This window comes from Semicossyphus pulcher, unplaced genomic scaffold (assembly GCF_022749685.1).
Source record: "Semicossyphus pulcher isolate SPU_LCO1_2020_fin unplaced genomic scaffold, fSemPul1.0.p SCAF_5, whole genome shotgun sequence".
NCBI lineage: Eukaryota > Metazoa > Chordata > Actinopteri > Labriformes > Labridae > Semicossyphus > Semicossyphus pulcher.
The window spans coordinates 12,802,226-12,817,640 of NW_027211726.1; the positions used below are offsets into that span (position 1 = coordinate 12,802,226).

Below are 15,415 nucleotides of genomic sequence, written 5' to 3' on the forward strand. Positions count from 1 at the left end.
CCTGTCATCTCTTTTTGTTGGAAAGATGGACGATTTGCGTCGGGCCGAGTCGAGTTGAGAATATTGCATTATGACTAATTGAGCAGCTCCTCGGGGGGGCGTTTGTATCAGAGAGGCAGAATAGCCAAAGGCAACACAGCTCTCTCACACACAGAGTTTAAATAACCCATGCTGCTCTCCCTCTCTTGTTCCATCATTTTAAGCTCTGTCTTTTGCCGTTATATTATTCCCTCCTCACTTTCCGTCTTCTCTCCGTTATGTTGCGCTGCCGCCTCTTCTTTCTTACTTCTTTCCCTAAAATTATTTCATCATGTCCCTCCTGACTTGCTTCCCCTCTGCCTCCTGTACATCTGGCTCCCTCTCTCCCCCTCCATCCCTCTCCTGGGAGACAAAGACCCCCCCTCCTCCATGCCCCCTTATTCCTTCCTCCTCTCCTCTCTTCCGTGTCCCTCCCCCCTCTTTCACAGTCCGCCTACTGCTCCTCTCAATCCTCTCCCCTCCTTCCCTCCCCTTCTCTACTCCCGCTCGTGCTGCTGTGTATTTGTGTGTCAGTGTAGTTGTAGTAGTAGGAGGAGAAGGATGAGGCTGGGTTGTAAGCTTAATCCGACATTAGCCATCATTACTGAGTTAGCTGGCTAGCACATGTGAACGCTAGCCCAAAGACCACAGAAGCTCTGGATTTTGGCTTTTCCCCAATTAAGCTGTTTGTCAGGGGGATTACACTCTCTTCTTCTCTTCTCTTCACTCATCTTTTTTCTCTTCTCTTTTCTTCTCGTCCTCACTCTTCTTCTCTTTTCCGAACTTTAAATGGAAGGACTATACCATGGTAAGAGTTTCAACATACAGTAGTGTGTGTGTCAGTGGTTGCATGTGTGTGAAACCATGCTTAGTGTGTGTTTCTGCTTGTTTAATTATGTATCTATGTATTATGTATGAATGAGCATAAACCACATTTGTGTTTGCGTTCTGTAGCAGCAAAACTACATAAACATACTTTATGTGCTGTCATTACTGTGACTACAAAGTACTGATGATAAGTGCGCTTTGTGGTAGTTAAAGTAATGATGTTAAAGAAAAGGTTGCGTAAGAGGTGTAAAAAAGTATACTTTTAAAAGGATTGTTGATAAATGTAGCTGTTAAAATAGTGATGATGTCAAGGAGGAGGTTGAAGATTGTTGCTAAACCGCCAAAAAAAAAAAAACCACCAAAAAAATGAAATGCATTTTAACTCTAATGAAAATAGAGCTGGGAAAAAAATGGCAGATACCAAACTTTTTAATGGTTTCAGACTCTCAAATGTGTAAATGTAGCTGCTTCTCTTTCCTAATTATGACTTTAAATTAAATATCCTTGTTTTTTGGACGGTTGGTCGAAGAAAACAAGCATTAGAAGGTGTTAACTTTGGCTCCCTTGGACATTGTGACAGATCTTTATTGACCAATTCATCAACTGATTCAGGAAATTAACCAAAGTTTAATCAAAAATGAAAGTAAGCTCAGGCAGCCCGAAAACGATTGCTGCATTAATCTGCACACACACGTCATACTTCTTTTCTATTCTGTGTTGTTGACGATCAGCCGCTCTTATTACGGAAGTTGTGTTTGTGTGTATCTTAAAAAAAAGTGATGCAACTGTTTGGTTGTTTGCTTGTAGGAGGCTTCAACTTGAAGTGTGCACGTGCAGTCGAGAGAGGGTTAGCGCTGCCTCTGCCTCTGCCTCTATGTGTGTGTGTGTGGGGGAGGGAGGGAGGCGGTATGTGTGAGGTGTGTCAGATTAGTGGGCTGTGTTTGATGAAACAAGCGTGCATCCTTATGTAGACTGTTTCCCACAGGGCTCTGAGCGTAGGTGTCTGTGTGTATTTCTGATTTTGTGTGTGTGCATTTTTGTGTGTGTGTGTAGGCACGAAGGAACAATCCCCCTGCGGCGTTTTGTTTCTAGGTTATGTCATCAATATTTCAGTGTGTTTTAATATTTCGTTCTTGGTTCATAATTAATGGAAATTTGCTAAACAAGACTCATAGCGAGCTAAACTTCTTATACACACTGGGCATTGCACCTTTACCTGCTGTTACATTCAAGCATCTTAGCCGAATCATAATTGATTGTGATTTTGCCGTTGGAAGGTTTTGAATGAGAGAAGCAATAAACGATTTAAGCTGTATTTGTATCTATTTTTAAATTACATATTTGACCCTTTTTCCTAAGAAGAAAAAGCTAAAAAATAATCGTTAAAAATATGAAATGCGCTTTAAAGACCAAGACTTTTATCGGGCCATTTAGCTTAATTAGTTATACATCCATTAGCATGGTCCCGTACGGCTCTAATCTACATTTAAGACAGCATGGAGTAGGGATGCACAATATTGGATTTTTTGCCGATCTCCGATATGCCGATATTTTACAACTCATTTAGCCGATAACCGATAGCGATATTTTTTTCCCCGCACACCTAATTGCAGAGATCATCAACTCTCTTCTGTATTGGAATTAGCGTACAGTATAATGGTGATACTCTTATCACATTTGTTACAACGGTCGGGGTGACGGGTCTTGAGATGGTTAATCAAGTTTGTAGTGTTGAAAGACTTTGCCTTGGCTCCTCCTCGCATCCCCGAAGCTGAGCAGTCATTGCAAATAGCAGTTTTGCGATCTATTTCGGACACTTTGAAGAACTTCCACACCACGGACATTTTGGCTTCTAACTCTCTCATGCTGCAGGTAGACACACGTGACGTCATCACGCTGCGCCGCGCAGGTCTTCTTCGCGCCGGGGACATTGCGCCGAGGTCGGGCATTTAATCAAGTATGCAGCAGCCCATTATTTTATCGGTTGATTATATCGGCGGATATGGGCGTGTTGGCCGATATCCAATAGTTAATTTTTAAGCCAATATCGGCCGATACCGATAACGTGCCGATAATATCGTGCATCCCTAGACTCTACATCTACATTTAAGACAGTATGGAGCCAACCCAGTAATTTTTAGCCTTGTGAACCAGTTCCCTAGAGTTTGCTCTCATAAAATGTCAAAGAAGAATTAAATATTTAATGTTATGTTTGATTTTCTTCCTACTTAAAAAGCATGTTTTTAATGGTTAAGCAAGTGTATACAGGCTATATATGCTTACAACTGGGACAGCACATAAACTACTCTATAATGCGTCTTGATTTATTTAAAAATAAGATGATTTCAGAGCGTACGCTATCTCACCGGCTCACTCGTCCTAAATCTGTTATGATGAATTATACATGGTGTATCTGGTGTGAGGGGGATACATTAACATGCGTGCCGCTCCAGTTAGCCAGTTAGCTTTATCTCTGCACCTGAACTGCACACACTTGAGTGAATGTGCGTATCACAGTGTGTGCGCTTTTGCAGATAAGTGTGTTTGAGCAGTCATGCGTTTACGTGACCTTATTATGTTGCATTTGTGTTGGATTTATCTGAGCGTGTGTGTGTGTGTGTGTGTGTAAGATATTTCTGCCCCCATTTGTGTCCGAACTGTGTTTAAAACCTCTCCCTGCAGAGTATATATATCTAAAGGACATAAACATTGCAAGTGTGTGTGTATTCTATGCATTTGAATTATAGTGTGACTGGCAGGTGTGATTGGTGCCTCGGGGGTTATGTTGTTGCACGCTCCAGTAACGACCCATTGTCCAGAGGGTCACACACACACACACACACACACCCACACCCACACACAAACATTGAAGCGTGTGCCAGCTCAGCTTGAAGTTCGAGCATTAGGCAAAGAGCAGCGAGGCAGAACGTCCGACTGCTCTCATCGGATTTATTCCTTTGGTTCTTGAAGAAGTGTTTTTGTGTGGAAAAGGAACATCTGCCCTCTTTCCTCCTCAGCCGCTGTGATTGTTCGGTGCTGCATTGAGTTGCACACAGTTTCATAAATGTCTTTTTCTTTTCCTCACTTCAGTTTGCCTAACGCCACAGCCCACATGTAAAGCCAAAGCAACACAGACTGAGCCTGGTCTGATGTCTACATGCAAAAACAAGGAGCTTTAGACACAGGGGTGGGAAACGCAGGGTAACTCACGATACGATACACGGCCCACGATAACGATAATATCACGATACAGTGATTCTACGATAATTGATACATTGCCGCTCACGTTCCCCTCATTCATGTCATAAGCGCCACCACGAGGAGCCATGAAGTAGTGATGTCAAAATCGCAGGGAAATCTGTTCAGAGCGTCGTTCATTTGTAAATTAGGATATCGATCTTTGGCGGCAGCCTATCGATAAGTCAGGAAGACGATATATTGCCATACCGATATTCTGTCCCACCCCTAATGACACTAAAATAATGAAGACAATCGTCAGATTAGAATGTTAAAAGAACACATTTTGCTTTTTCATGATTGGAATTTGCTCTTCAATTCAGCACACCTTTTTCTTAATATAGCCTCTACTTATAATAAAAACTTTGTCAATTTAAAGTACGAATCTCAGTTTCATTCTATTTGGCGGCATCTCATGGGGATAAAAGGCAATTGCAGGCGCATACGTCTACACTGGCTCTCCTTTGTTGCGGTTGTAACTTGATTTTTGACTGAGCGTCCAATTTGTTTCTTTTTCCTTGGATTGTCACATCCAAGTCGTATCTGTAGTCATCCATCTTTTCTTTGTTTGTTCAGCCATAGTAGATTACTGTTTACTCGCAACACTTGCAGAGACCGGAAAAACAGCCGCTTAGCTCCGCCTATGCGAATGTCGCCACAGACACCCAGTCCATAATACTGCAAATGCAAAACCTTTCATCAGTGGGCCATCGGCTCAGTCACCATTGTGTTACCTCATTCGGCGATAGATAGGGACTTAACAGACATTGATTTAAATGAAAATCTTCCTGATTATATCGTTAAGAGGCCTTTGTCTTTAATTTCAATCACTAACTGTAGGCAGAAAACCGTCTGACTCTTTGACCTCCCTCACACTGATCTGAGACCAGCCGTTTAGCCATCATGACACATCAGACTCTCCTTTGATTGTTCTGTCTAATTACAGTAACCAAAACCCCTGTGATTAACTTGCAATTATACACAACTTGCAGACTTGGAGGCGGTCTCACAGTGTCTATGTGTGGATGTGTATCCGTCTGTAACGGTCTGAGTGATGGCAGCGGATAATTTCTTGTCTGTTTATGTTGTTGGACTTTATTTTGTACAGTACTAACAGAAGTCCCAACACAATTACCTGTATGACCTTGGTATGAAAGAGAGAAGCGGGACCACCATGCAGCAGAAGTTATTTCAGTCTTAAAGATTCAAACTTTGGTGACATTAATCTAGTTTGTTTTGCAATTCTTCCTCTTTCAGCCAACAAAGCTTCAACTCTGAGAGGAACTGTTTGGCATAAAATAGATGGATTTTTGCAGCTTGAACTCTACCCTTTACTGCCCTTTAACTCCTCCACAGTAGCTTGTTTTGAACACAAACTAACGGCACTAAAAAAGCTGGAGCTAGCGAGAGGGTATTGTGCAACAAACCTACCTGTAACAAAACAAAATCAATTTGTAGGTGCTTAATAATTTGTAGGAAAGAGACGTTTCTCTGCGCAGATCTAAGAAATAAACCTTGCTCCTCTCCTCTCTTCTCCTGTGTGTCTGGTTGTGGAGGACAGCTTGAGGAGCAGGTGTTTTGGGCCGTCTGCCAGTCTAGAGGGAAGTGTGTGTGTGTGAAAGACAGACCCATGGCCGTCTTTGATATATGAGCAGTGGAGGCAGTTAAACAGGCTGGTTTGTAATTAGCCCCATGCTAGCACCTCTGCGGGATATTCAGCGGAGAGAAAAAGAATCACATTTCATCGCTCAAGTTAACACTTTCAACTCTTAGGATTCAATAAATTGCACAACGTGAATCACAAAAGTCACACACATTCGATTTCTTAAACTAATTTATTAAAAAAAAAAACAGCAATATTTTCTTCCGGCTCTTAAGGTGCCGTCTAATCTTGTTCCTCAGACATGAAAAAGGCCACAGTCTCCTCTGGTTTGTAGTCTAGACTGTAACAACGCCAGTGTGGCTGCATATTCAGGCTACATAACACTTAACTTACATCAACCTCTGACAGGAGCGACAGGGAGAGAGACAGTGAGGGGGAGCATAAGTGAGACAGATGTTGTGTGCAGAGTTAAGTCTACTGTAGATGTCATTATAGGCACTTTGAGACGTTAGAAGCCCCAGATCTTTTACCATTTCAGCCACTTATGATATGATTTAGTCTTTTATTGTGAAGGTTAATCCATGGCCAAATGTTCAGTTGATGGGAAATTGTTGTGTCAGCAAGGGCAATTTGTCAAATAATTTAAATGCTAAAATTAAATCACCTAAATATTAACATTGTGTTTGCAGAGAGGGACGTTAAAGGAGCAGTTCGCCCCTGGAAAAAGCAACTGTCAGTCAAAGCTGGTGTTCTCTGTAATCAATAGAAGCAATAATATTTTAAATTGTCGCCATAGCTGTGGAGAAAGTTCGACATTCCTACAACACCCAGCGTGCATTGCGTCCCTACCTCTGACAGGAACGGCGGAGCAAGAGACGCAGGAATGAAACACTACTGTTTTCGCTACAAGCAACGGCTCAGAGCGGTACAGAATCTGAAATACGATGAGAATATACCGGTGGATTGTCTGAAAACATCTTCAGGTCTGCAGTCTACATTTCAAACCTGACGATTTTGAACGAGACATAACGGAGGCGGGCATCCCAGATTGAGGAAGTGTAGTTTAGCAAACTCTCTGACCTCCGCCAGATGACGCGTTTACTGGCCCTTTAATAAGTTCTCAGTTTAAGTCTCTAGATGCTTTTGGAAATTGTCAATAGCTTCCTTACTGTAATAATGTCTCCTTCGTACGCCCTCAAACACACACTGTAGGATCCTGGTTTCCTATTACAAAGGCTCTGTCGATAATACACACACCATGAGTCACCTTTCTGGTATTTCCTTTTGGGTTTGTGGGTTTTCTTCTTACCATTACATCATTAATGTTGACAACCCCTGCTGTCATTTCATCCCCTTTGTGTTTGTGCACGTGTGTGTATGTGTGTACATCAGGGTGTCTAAAGCACTTAGGCACTTATCCTCCTGACCTCCTCCTGCACACAGCCCCCATCACTGCTCTAACTGGGTGTCAAGTTCTCAAACGACTTCCTGTGGGCGTTTGGCTGCTGCAGTATCGATACAGTGTCCAGAGAAACTCAATGATAAGAGCAGGACTTACACTTTCCCTTTCAAATTACAATCCAAGGAGGATTTTATGCTCATGTTCATTTCGTGTTTTCGCCTCACATGCCAAATGTACATACAGTGCACACTGTGAAATTGCACTGCGCAAGTATCTACCCTGACATTGAGTAGGCTATATTGTAAAGTGAAACATTATTACGCTTCGTTTAAGAAATACTTGCCATTGCACTCAGCTCCCAAATCCTGTCTGCATTTGTCAAGCAACCTAAAAGTGCTAATCTCGAAGATCTCAGTGTCGTTTTGGCGGCACCTGTGGCGATAAACGGTAATTGCGGGAGCACACTTCCCAGATATCCAGACAGTGTCACACGTGTGACGTCCACGGTTGTAACTCTTGATTTTCCTCGCTGACTGTCGCTTTCCTTTTTAGACTGTTTGCCTTCATCTGAGCGTCAAATTTGTTTCTTTTTCTTTGGATTTTCTCTTATTGTTGAAGTTGTATCTGTAGTCATCCATCTTTTCTTTGTTTGTTCAGCCATAGTAGATTACTGTTTACTCGCAATGCTTGCAGAGAGTGGAAAAGCAGCCGCTTAGCTCCGCCTACCCTCTCTGGCAGACCAACCACTGCTGGGTGATGGAAAATGCGTGATGGAAAAGGCTTTTATCAGTGTGCCATAGGCTCAGTCACCATTGTGTTACCTCATTTGGCGACTTAACAGAAATGTATTTACATGAAAATCTTCAAGATTGTTACTTTAAACCGTAAAAAGACACTCATATACTTCATACTCAAAATTTGCAGCCATTGATTAGCCTTCATTAACTGCTAACTAAGGCATTTCCAGTACGCTCTTTTAACCAGTGATGCTGGTGTAGACTTAAATTATGCAACAATGGGATATTGATTCTTAAAAGATAAATCAATACCCTGTTGTCAACGACATCTGATGGAAGCTATTTATTTGACGGATATTGGCATCCCCTCTGCCAGTACACTCAGTAACTGAACTGTGAACACCCGCTGTGCGACTTAATTAGCTTCATTACATTTCTGATCTGACTGTGACCCCCCTTTGATTTCTTTATTATTATTATTATTATTAAAACAAACAAGCTAACTCTATTTTCCTTGTGTGTGTCTTTCAGATATTTCCAGGATTGCCTACTACACAGGTGAGTAGATGACCCTCGACCCTCGCTGTTCATTCAGCTGCTTCACTGCTGCTTCAGTTCATGACCTCTCTCCAACCACTTGTCATAGTTTTCAATGGTAGATTGAAATTAGCTCTGTTTGCGCAGAGTTGTCCTCCTTCATTTGACTGAAGTTTGTAAGCTCCACACTTAAATAATGTGATCACGGCTAAACCAACTTATTCTACCTTACATGTGATGATGAGGATCGCAAGAGGCAGACTAAGTAGAGTAATTGCAGGAGGTCGTAGTAAGAGGACCTTGAGTTGTGAAGAATTGTTCCATTTCATTGCTATTGTAGCCACTAGAATGGATTACAGTGTGACTATAACAACAAGTATCAGGATTAGGGATAGACCGATTATCGGCCGGGCCGATTATTCCTCTGATTATAATTTTTTTTTTTTTTTTTTTACAATTTAAAAAAAATACATATATATATTTTTTAACATTTTTTTTTTTTAATCCGACGGCCGATAAGAGATCAATTCAAAACTGGGTAATTTTGGCTCTGATGTGTATGCTTAAAGGCATTTAAACAAAGTTAAGTGTTGGAGTTTGTATTATTCAAAATTTTGACGACAATATTTTCACTTTTACTGCAAATGAATATCGGCTTCAAATGTCGGTTATCGGCCTCCTTGACTACTAATAATCGGTATTGGTATCGGCCCTGAAAAAAACATATCGGTCTATCTCTAATCAGGATTTTAAGATTCTTTGTTTACTATACTGTAGTGTATTAAAATTGTTTCAAATTGCTGTTCAAATATCTAAAAGTCTAATCATGCTCAAGGCTGATGAATAGTAGATCAATTACTTCTCTTTAGGCTGATAATATGCAGAGTAGCAACATGTGTAAATATCCAGAGGGTTGGGGAAATAATATATAAATTGCTCAACTGGGATGAAAGTGAGTCTTGTATAATTGCTTGTGACATCCTGTTTTAAAAAATGAACTGTTTAGACATTAATCTGTGTTACTGCTAATGAGAAGATACGCATAATCACCCGAGTCATATCTTTGACTCTGTAAGACAATCCAACAAGAGAGAAAAAACCCGGACCGGGGCCGTCTATCTGCGTGTGAGTGTGTGGGTTTTATCAGAGCAGACAGGGGTGATGAACAGACTGAATATCTTCACACTGCGGGTACCAGAAACAAATATGCTCTTGAACACAGTCCAAGATTATCTCCTAACAGCCAGAGGGTTTAATTTTCCTTCCTAGAACTGAAATAAAATAAGCATATTAATGTGTCATGGCATCGTGCCCTGAAAGAAGGCCTCGCTGCTGGCCACTTGTATCGGATGAATTAAGCTGCAAGCAGATAGCATATCCGCGGCTAAATGAGTCCCACTTTTAATAGCTTTTTGATGTTTCTAACTGTAGATTTTCCTCCTCTTTTAGTATATGACGAGCTGTGAATGTGTTTCACCAACACTCATTGCCAGGATAGGCTGTACATAAAAGTGGGCGTAGCTACTGTGGCATCAAACATTGTGTTTGGATTGCTGTTTTGAAGCCTCAAGTTTGACATTATTGAGTTTATATGGTTTTATACTTAACACTCTAGGGCCAGGCTAATTCATTAGCTTGCTAATTAGCTAGTGAATGAGCTAACAAGTTGGGTATGGTAAGCGCAGACACCGCACCACAGCAATCCACACTACATTCCCAATATTTGATTGACAACAGAGCAGAGAGGTCAAGTTCAGTGACTCACATTAGCTTAGGTGACGACCAGCAGACACTTAACAGCTCCCACATGTCAATCAAAGTGGCCACACTCTCAATCATGCAGGACCACTGATATTAATTAATTTGGCCATCTTAAACTGTCTTTTCCACCAACCAGAAGATGATTCAACCAACCTGTACACATTAATGACACATCCATGTGTGCTGCTGAGTTTTTAAGTAGCAAAGTAGTTCATTTCAATGTTCATTTGGCACTACAAAGTGTCTGTTTTATGAATGAGCAACCTCATTACACATGAACTGATAGGGGCAGCTTTAAAGTTGACATTGTCAGTAGTAATTAGACTCTAAATGAGTAGCATACTGTTTAACCTTTGACATGCAGGCAGAGAACCCCACATTTGTTATAGTAACATTTCACTCTGACATCAATACAGAATGATGTAGATTACAAGCAGAAAGTTTTGGTTTCAAATAGCCTTTGATTTTTGACTTCAAAGCATGGCTGTGAACACATTTTTTGTTAACTGATAAAATGCAGACCAGAGAGGTCAAGCTCAGTGATCCTTGAATTAGTTTGTGTGACCCCCAGTAGACACTTAGCGTAATATCCAGAATTTAAGTTGCATCTGCGCACACAGTCTGTTTTTGGGGGTATTTCAGAGGGGGGAAAAGTTTTCTATGGATAGCTATTCATAAAAACATGTATACAAGTGTAGCAATGGAGGAGGCCTCTGCTGGTGGTGAAGCAACAGTGGTGGGGAGAGACACCACAACAAGTTATTTCAATCCATTTTCATTTAAAACGCATTCAAAACACACACAAATTACAGCCTACCATCTGTTTTCGCCGTGTAGAGTTTGCAATCCTGCTGCTGTTGCTAGCAGTAGCTGGTAGCCTATACAGTAACATTGATTGTCGTGCAGGTGGCGGCTGCAATGGCGATCATGACGGTGCATGTCCGTGACAGCGCGTTAGCAAAAATCAAGTTAGTTTTTCTCGATTAAAACAGCGAGGAAAACACAAAACAGCACTGCACCATGTTGTAAATAGTTGTAGCGGCTCGGACCCGGAAACAGTTTAATGCGGAGGTGTGGCGTCACCACTTAGCTAGATTATAGCGCCATCGTCTGGGTAAAATATCGTAACACAAGATGCCTCTCTGCATTTTATGCTGGTATATTGGTCGCACCGCTGTAGGACGCAGCCCACTTTTTAGATGAAAAAAAAAGTATTAGAAGTGCGTCTTATACACCGAATTTAAGGTAATTATGCACATTTTAAATGAATGAGTTATATAAGAATTATTCTTGTTATTTCCACAGATACTTCTCATTGGACCATTGATATTTATTCATTTGACCTGCTAAAACTGTCGTTATCAACCACCAGAAAAATTCTCTTTGTTAAGGTCAAGGCAACAGTAACACTGCAATGAAACATGCACAGAGCAGAGATTTTTCACACATATGTTTAAAAAACAATCGTTTTACATTGTAAATTGTTTGTTTTATGAACAATGGACCCTAATTACAACCTCATTACAGTATAACACATTGATAGTGAGAGTCGTAGTCGTAGTAAATTGGCTGAGAGTCATGAATGAGTAGCATACTGTTTAGCCTTGCTTGCTTGCAAAAAAATACAAACATTTTTTATAATTACATTTAGCACAGACATCAAAAGAGTAAAGGATAACGGCTGATGTAGATTACACGCAGAAAAAAAATGTTAGTGTTTAAAAAGACTTTGATTTTTGACTTCAAGGCACAGCTTTGAACACATTGTTTGTACACTGATAAAACATTAAAGGAGCGATTACAGTTCTGAGGTTTACCATCTTTTTTTGCATTTAGTAAATAGATGGTGTTGTGATCCTGATCCCCCTCCCCTGTGAAGATAATTATGTGTTAATAAAGAGAGAGAGAGGAGAAGAGAGAGAGAGAGACTTTGGCATGGTCCCAAAAGAGCGCTTCCCATTCATGGCAACATCCGGCCCTCTGACAAAAGGCTTTCAATAGCACACACACACACACACACACACACACACACACACCCTACTAAACCCCCCTGCTCCCACCAGAACAATGGCCAATGCCTAAGATGGAGCACAAATTATAGGAAACCCACATGTACACACACACACACACACACACCTGACTCACACAAGGTACCCACTAAGATTTCAAGACTTGGCGAGTGCATTTTCCTGTGTGCGTCCAGTAACTCCTGTCTGTTCAGCTCCACGGTTGAGGATGTGCTCTGTCATATAAATGTCCACTTGATTAATGGAGGCTGGCATCTGGTCAGCAGCAACACTCTCAGAGATAGGTGCCACTCGCTCGCGGGTTTATTAGAGGCCCATTGCCGTGGAGATGAGCCTTCAGGGCAGTGCCTCGGGCACTCTGGGAGATTCGAGAGAGCACGGCCCCTCGAAGTACAGGCTCAATGACTTTGAATGCTCAGTATGAAGGGTGATTGATTGAGACCTTGAGGTTTGGAAGTGGATTGGTTGGCGTGTTGCTAACAGATGCTAGTTTGCATGCTGGGCACAACCAGGGGCAACGCCTGTGATGGCAAAAATGCTTTTTTCTCTCGTCCTCTCGTCCTTTTATTTTCTTCTTTTCTCTTGCTTTTCATTCTCTTCTCCTTTTTCATTAGAAAGATGCATGTTCTGGTAATTTCTCTATCTTAGATTTGGCTAAATTGTCCTGCCTTAAAGACCAGCTCCAGTCATGTTTTAAGACATAGAAATTCTCTGCTTGAAATAATAAATTGTGTCTGATATGTTTTGTCTGCAAAATACGTTTAATAACCTTGTAAAAATCCTCCCAAGGCATCTCCTCCTTCTCCCTTATTAAAAATTCCTGAATCTGCATAGGCCCCGCCCACTATGCACATTTACACCCACCTCTGTTGCGAAAACAAAACACGTCTCTGCCATCGTTTAGTGGCAACTTGTTGAAACTGAGCGAGCTTGAAATGTAGTCAGTAGTGACTTTGCAAAAATGACGATGACGGTTACAGCTAGCTCGCACATTCTAATGTGGTTGCCATAGGTTACACATAATGATATGCATAGCGTCACCCCGTCCATTAACGGGATTGGCTCTTTAGGTTTGTGACATCTCAAACCTGCCAGTCTGAAAACGTGTTGTTCAGCCTGTCCTTGGTACACTGGAGGGGGTCTTTAAAGATGTAAGGGATGACGGCAGTTTGCCTTGGAGTTGCATATAACCAATATAAAATAGTGGGCAGTTTGGAGATTACTAGTTTTCTTTTTACATTTGTTTTTCTTTAATCTTCAAAGGAAGAAAGGCTGAAGACGACTCTTCAAGTATCCTGTATTTGTTATATAAAATGATTTTTCTCTTCTTTTCACTTCCTTCCTTGACACTTGCAATGGCAGCAACCTTGGTACAACATAAGTGCTGCTCTGAGGTCAGCTTCATAAACAGAAGTGGGAGGGGTTTTTATTCATCTAACACAAGAGACTAGCGCGATTAGCATATTAATAGTTTCTAGCTCCTCCTGCTCCTCCAGCAGCGCTCTCTCTCGAGCTCTCTCAGTCCACACTTAACTTTCTTTCAGTTGTGCTGTTCCTCTCTTTCCTCCTGAAACAATCGCTGCTTTCTCTCTCTCTCTCTCTTTCTCTGTCCCACTGTCTCTGTATTGTTTGTTTCCCTGGCTCGCTCTTTTCCTCTCACTTTCTTTTTCTGTTTGTGTTTCACCGAGCACAGTAATTGCGTCTCCTTCCCTGTGACCACTAACTAACTGCATCTCCACTGGATCGACGCTGTACAAGTTGGATTTGTCTGCGAGCTTTTGCCGGAGGAGCTGTCTTGGAGTGAAATAACCCGAATCCTCTCCTGCGCGACGGTCGCTTGACTCCTCCAGGGCAACTGTGTAACTATGGAGTGCAGGCATGGGGCAGAAATTGGGCAAAAAACAAGCAGTGTGTTGACATCACAGAGGGGCCACTGAGGAGTAATTCAGAAGCGGAGGAGGGAAGTTTGTGGATGAAACTTCGCATCTCTGGGGATGTTTTTTGTCTTGTGCAACTGCGGATAACAGGAAAAGCAGACTTAACAAAGAAGAAACTCCTGAAAGGATGGGACTTTTACATTTTCCCTGCTGATGTGTTTTCTGTAGCCTTTGCGGACTCTTCTCAGTGTCAGCAGACCAGAAAATTGGCTTTTTTGAGGGTCTCTGCCTTTGGAAATAACTGTTTGCTAACGAAAACTGTTGACAAAAGCTTGGACAAAGCCTTCTACCTTGCAGACTGAGTGTGTGTGTGTGTGTGTGTTTGGATTACATGAGTGTGTTCTCAAAGTTGTGTCAGGACCTTAAGTGTGTGTGTTTATTTATGCAACTTCTGCACACGGAGACGTTCAGTGTGTGCGATGCGAGGCTGCGAGACCGCTAGCTGTCTATCTGTCCTCGGTGCAGACGGGCACAGGGAGGGACAGACATGCGTTTCCATGGCAATGAGCGGCTGTAGCCCCTTCCCCATGTGTTGGGACAGAGGTATGAATGAAAACCTCTTTACGCACACACACATAGATGTAGCATGAAGCCCTTCCACAGTGTGACATCTGACTCCATGGGAACTGAGTTGGTGTGCAGCCAAAAGCTAGCGTTGCTCAGCAGAAGTATTGTGTGTGTCTGTGTGTGTGTTGGATAGAGAGAGGCAGGTTAAAGCGCTGAAAGCAAGTGGAGTGATTTGGCAACTAAAAAAGTCTTTACTGTTCAGAATTGACTGCGTTACATGAGAGAACATTTGTATCTTCCTGTGATATATCCGTCAACATCTTTACAGTATTTCCTCTAAGTTATGTGTGTGTAATGATGAGTTTGTGTGTGTGCGTGTATGCGCTCTCTCCGTCTCCTTCTCTCAGGTGTAATTACCTGCTTCAACATATCAATTTTCCTCTTAATGGCTGAGAGAGAAGAAGCACAGGACTAAAAGGGAAACAGAAAAAGACGTAGTGAAATAGATCCTAGAAGCACACACACGTATACGAACACACACGTCTTGCACACACAAACATAGACGAGGCAGTTCTTGTCGGGCATTCCCAGATGTAATTACCAGAAATTCCAGGAAGTGTGTCAATGTCACGACTTCTCATTCAGGAAAAACGTCAGCCTGAGGTGCATTGTCTTCTTTGTGTTAAAGACACAGGTGCTTACATACTGAGCCTTGACCCTGATTGCGCCTCTCTCTTTTTTTTATTTCTCTCTCTGGCGCCTCATTGTTTTGTGTTTTTCAGCTTGTTTGTCATACGGCCAAGAGAACGTTGTCTCAAAAA

The 15,415-nt window shown here is 41.8% G+C and overlaps 1 protein-coding gene across 3 annotated transcripts in view; it reads left to right on the plus strand.

Moving 5' to 3' along the window:
• ptk2aa (protein tyrosine kinase 2aa) overlaps window positions 1-15,415 on the plus strand; it is a 69,837-nt gene that overhangs the window by 11,676 nt on the left and 42,746 nt on the right. For 2 of the 3 annotated variants that reach the window (XM_069681161.1, XM_069681163.1), the window contains exons 1-2: window positions 821-826; window positions 8,357-8,383. The gene's annotated coding sequence lies outside the window, so the exon portion shown is untranslated. Of the gene's footprint in view, window positions 1-820; window positions 827-8,356; window positions 8,384-15,415 lie in introns of those variants that run through there. The other variant, XM_069681162.1, reaches the window with a different exon arrangement.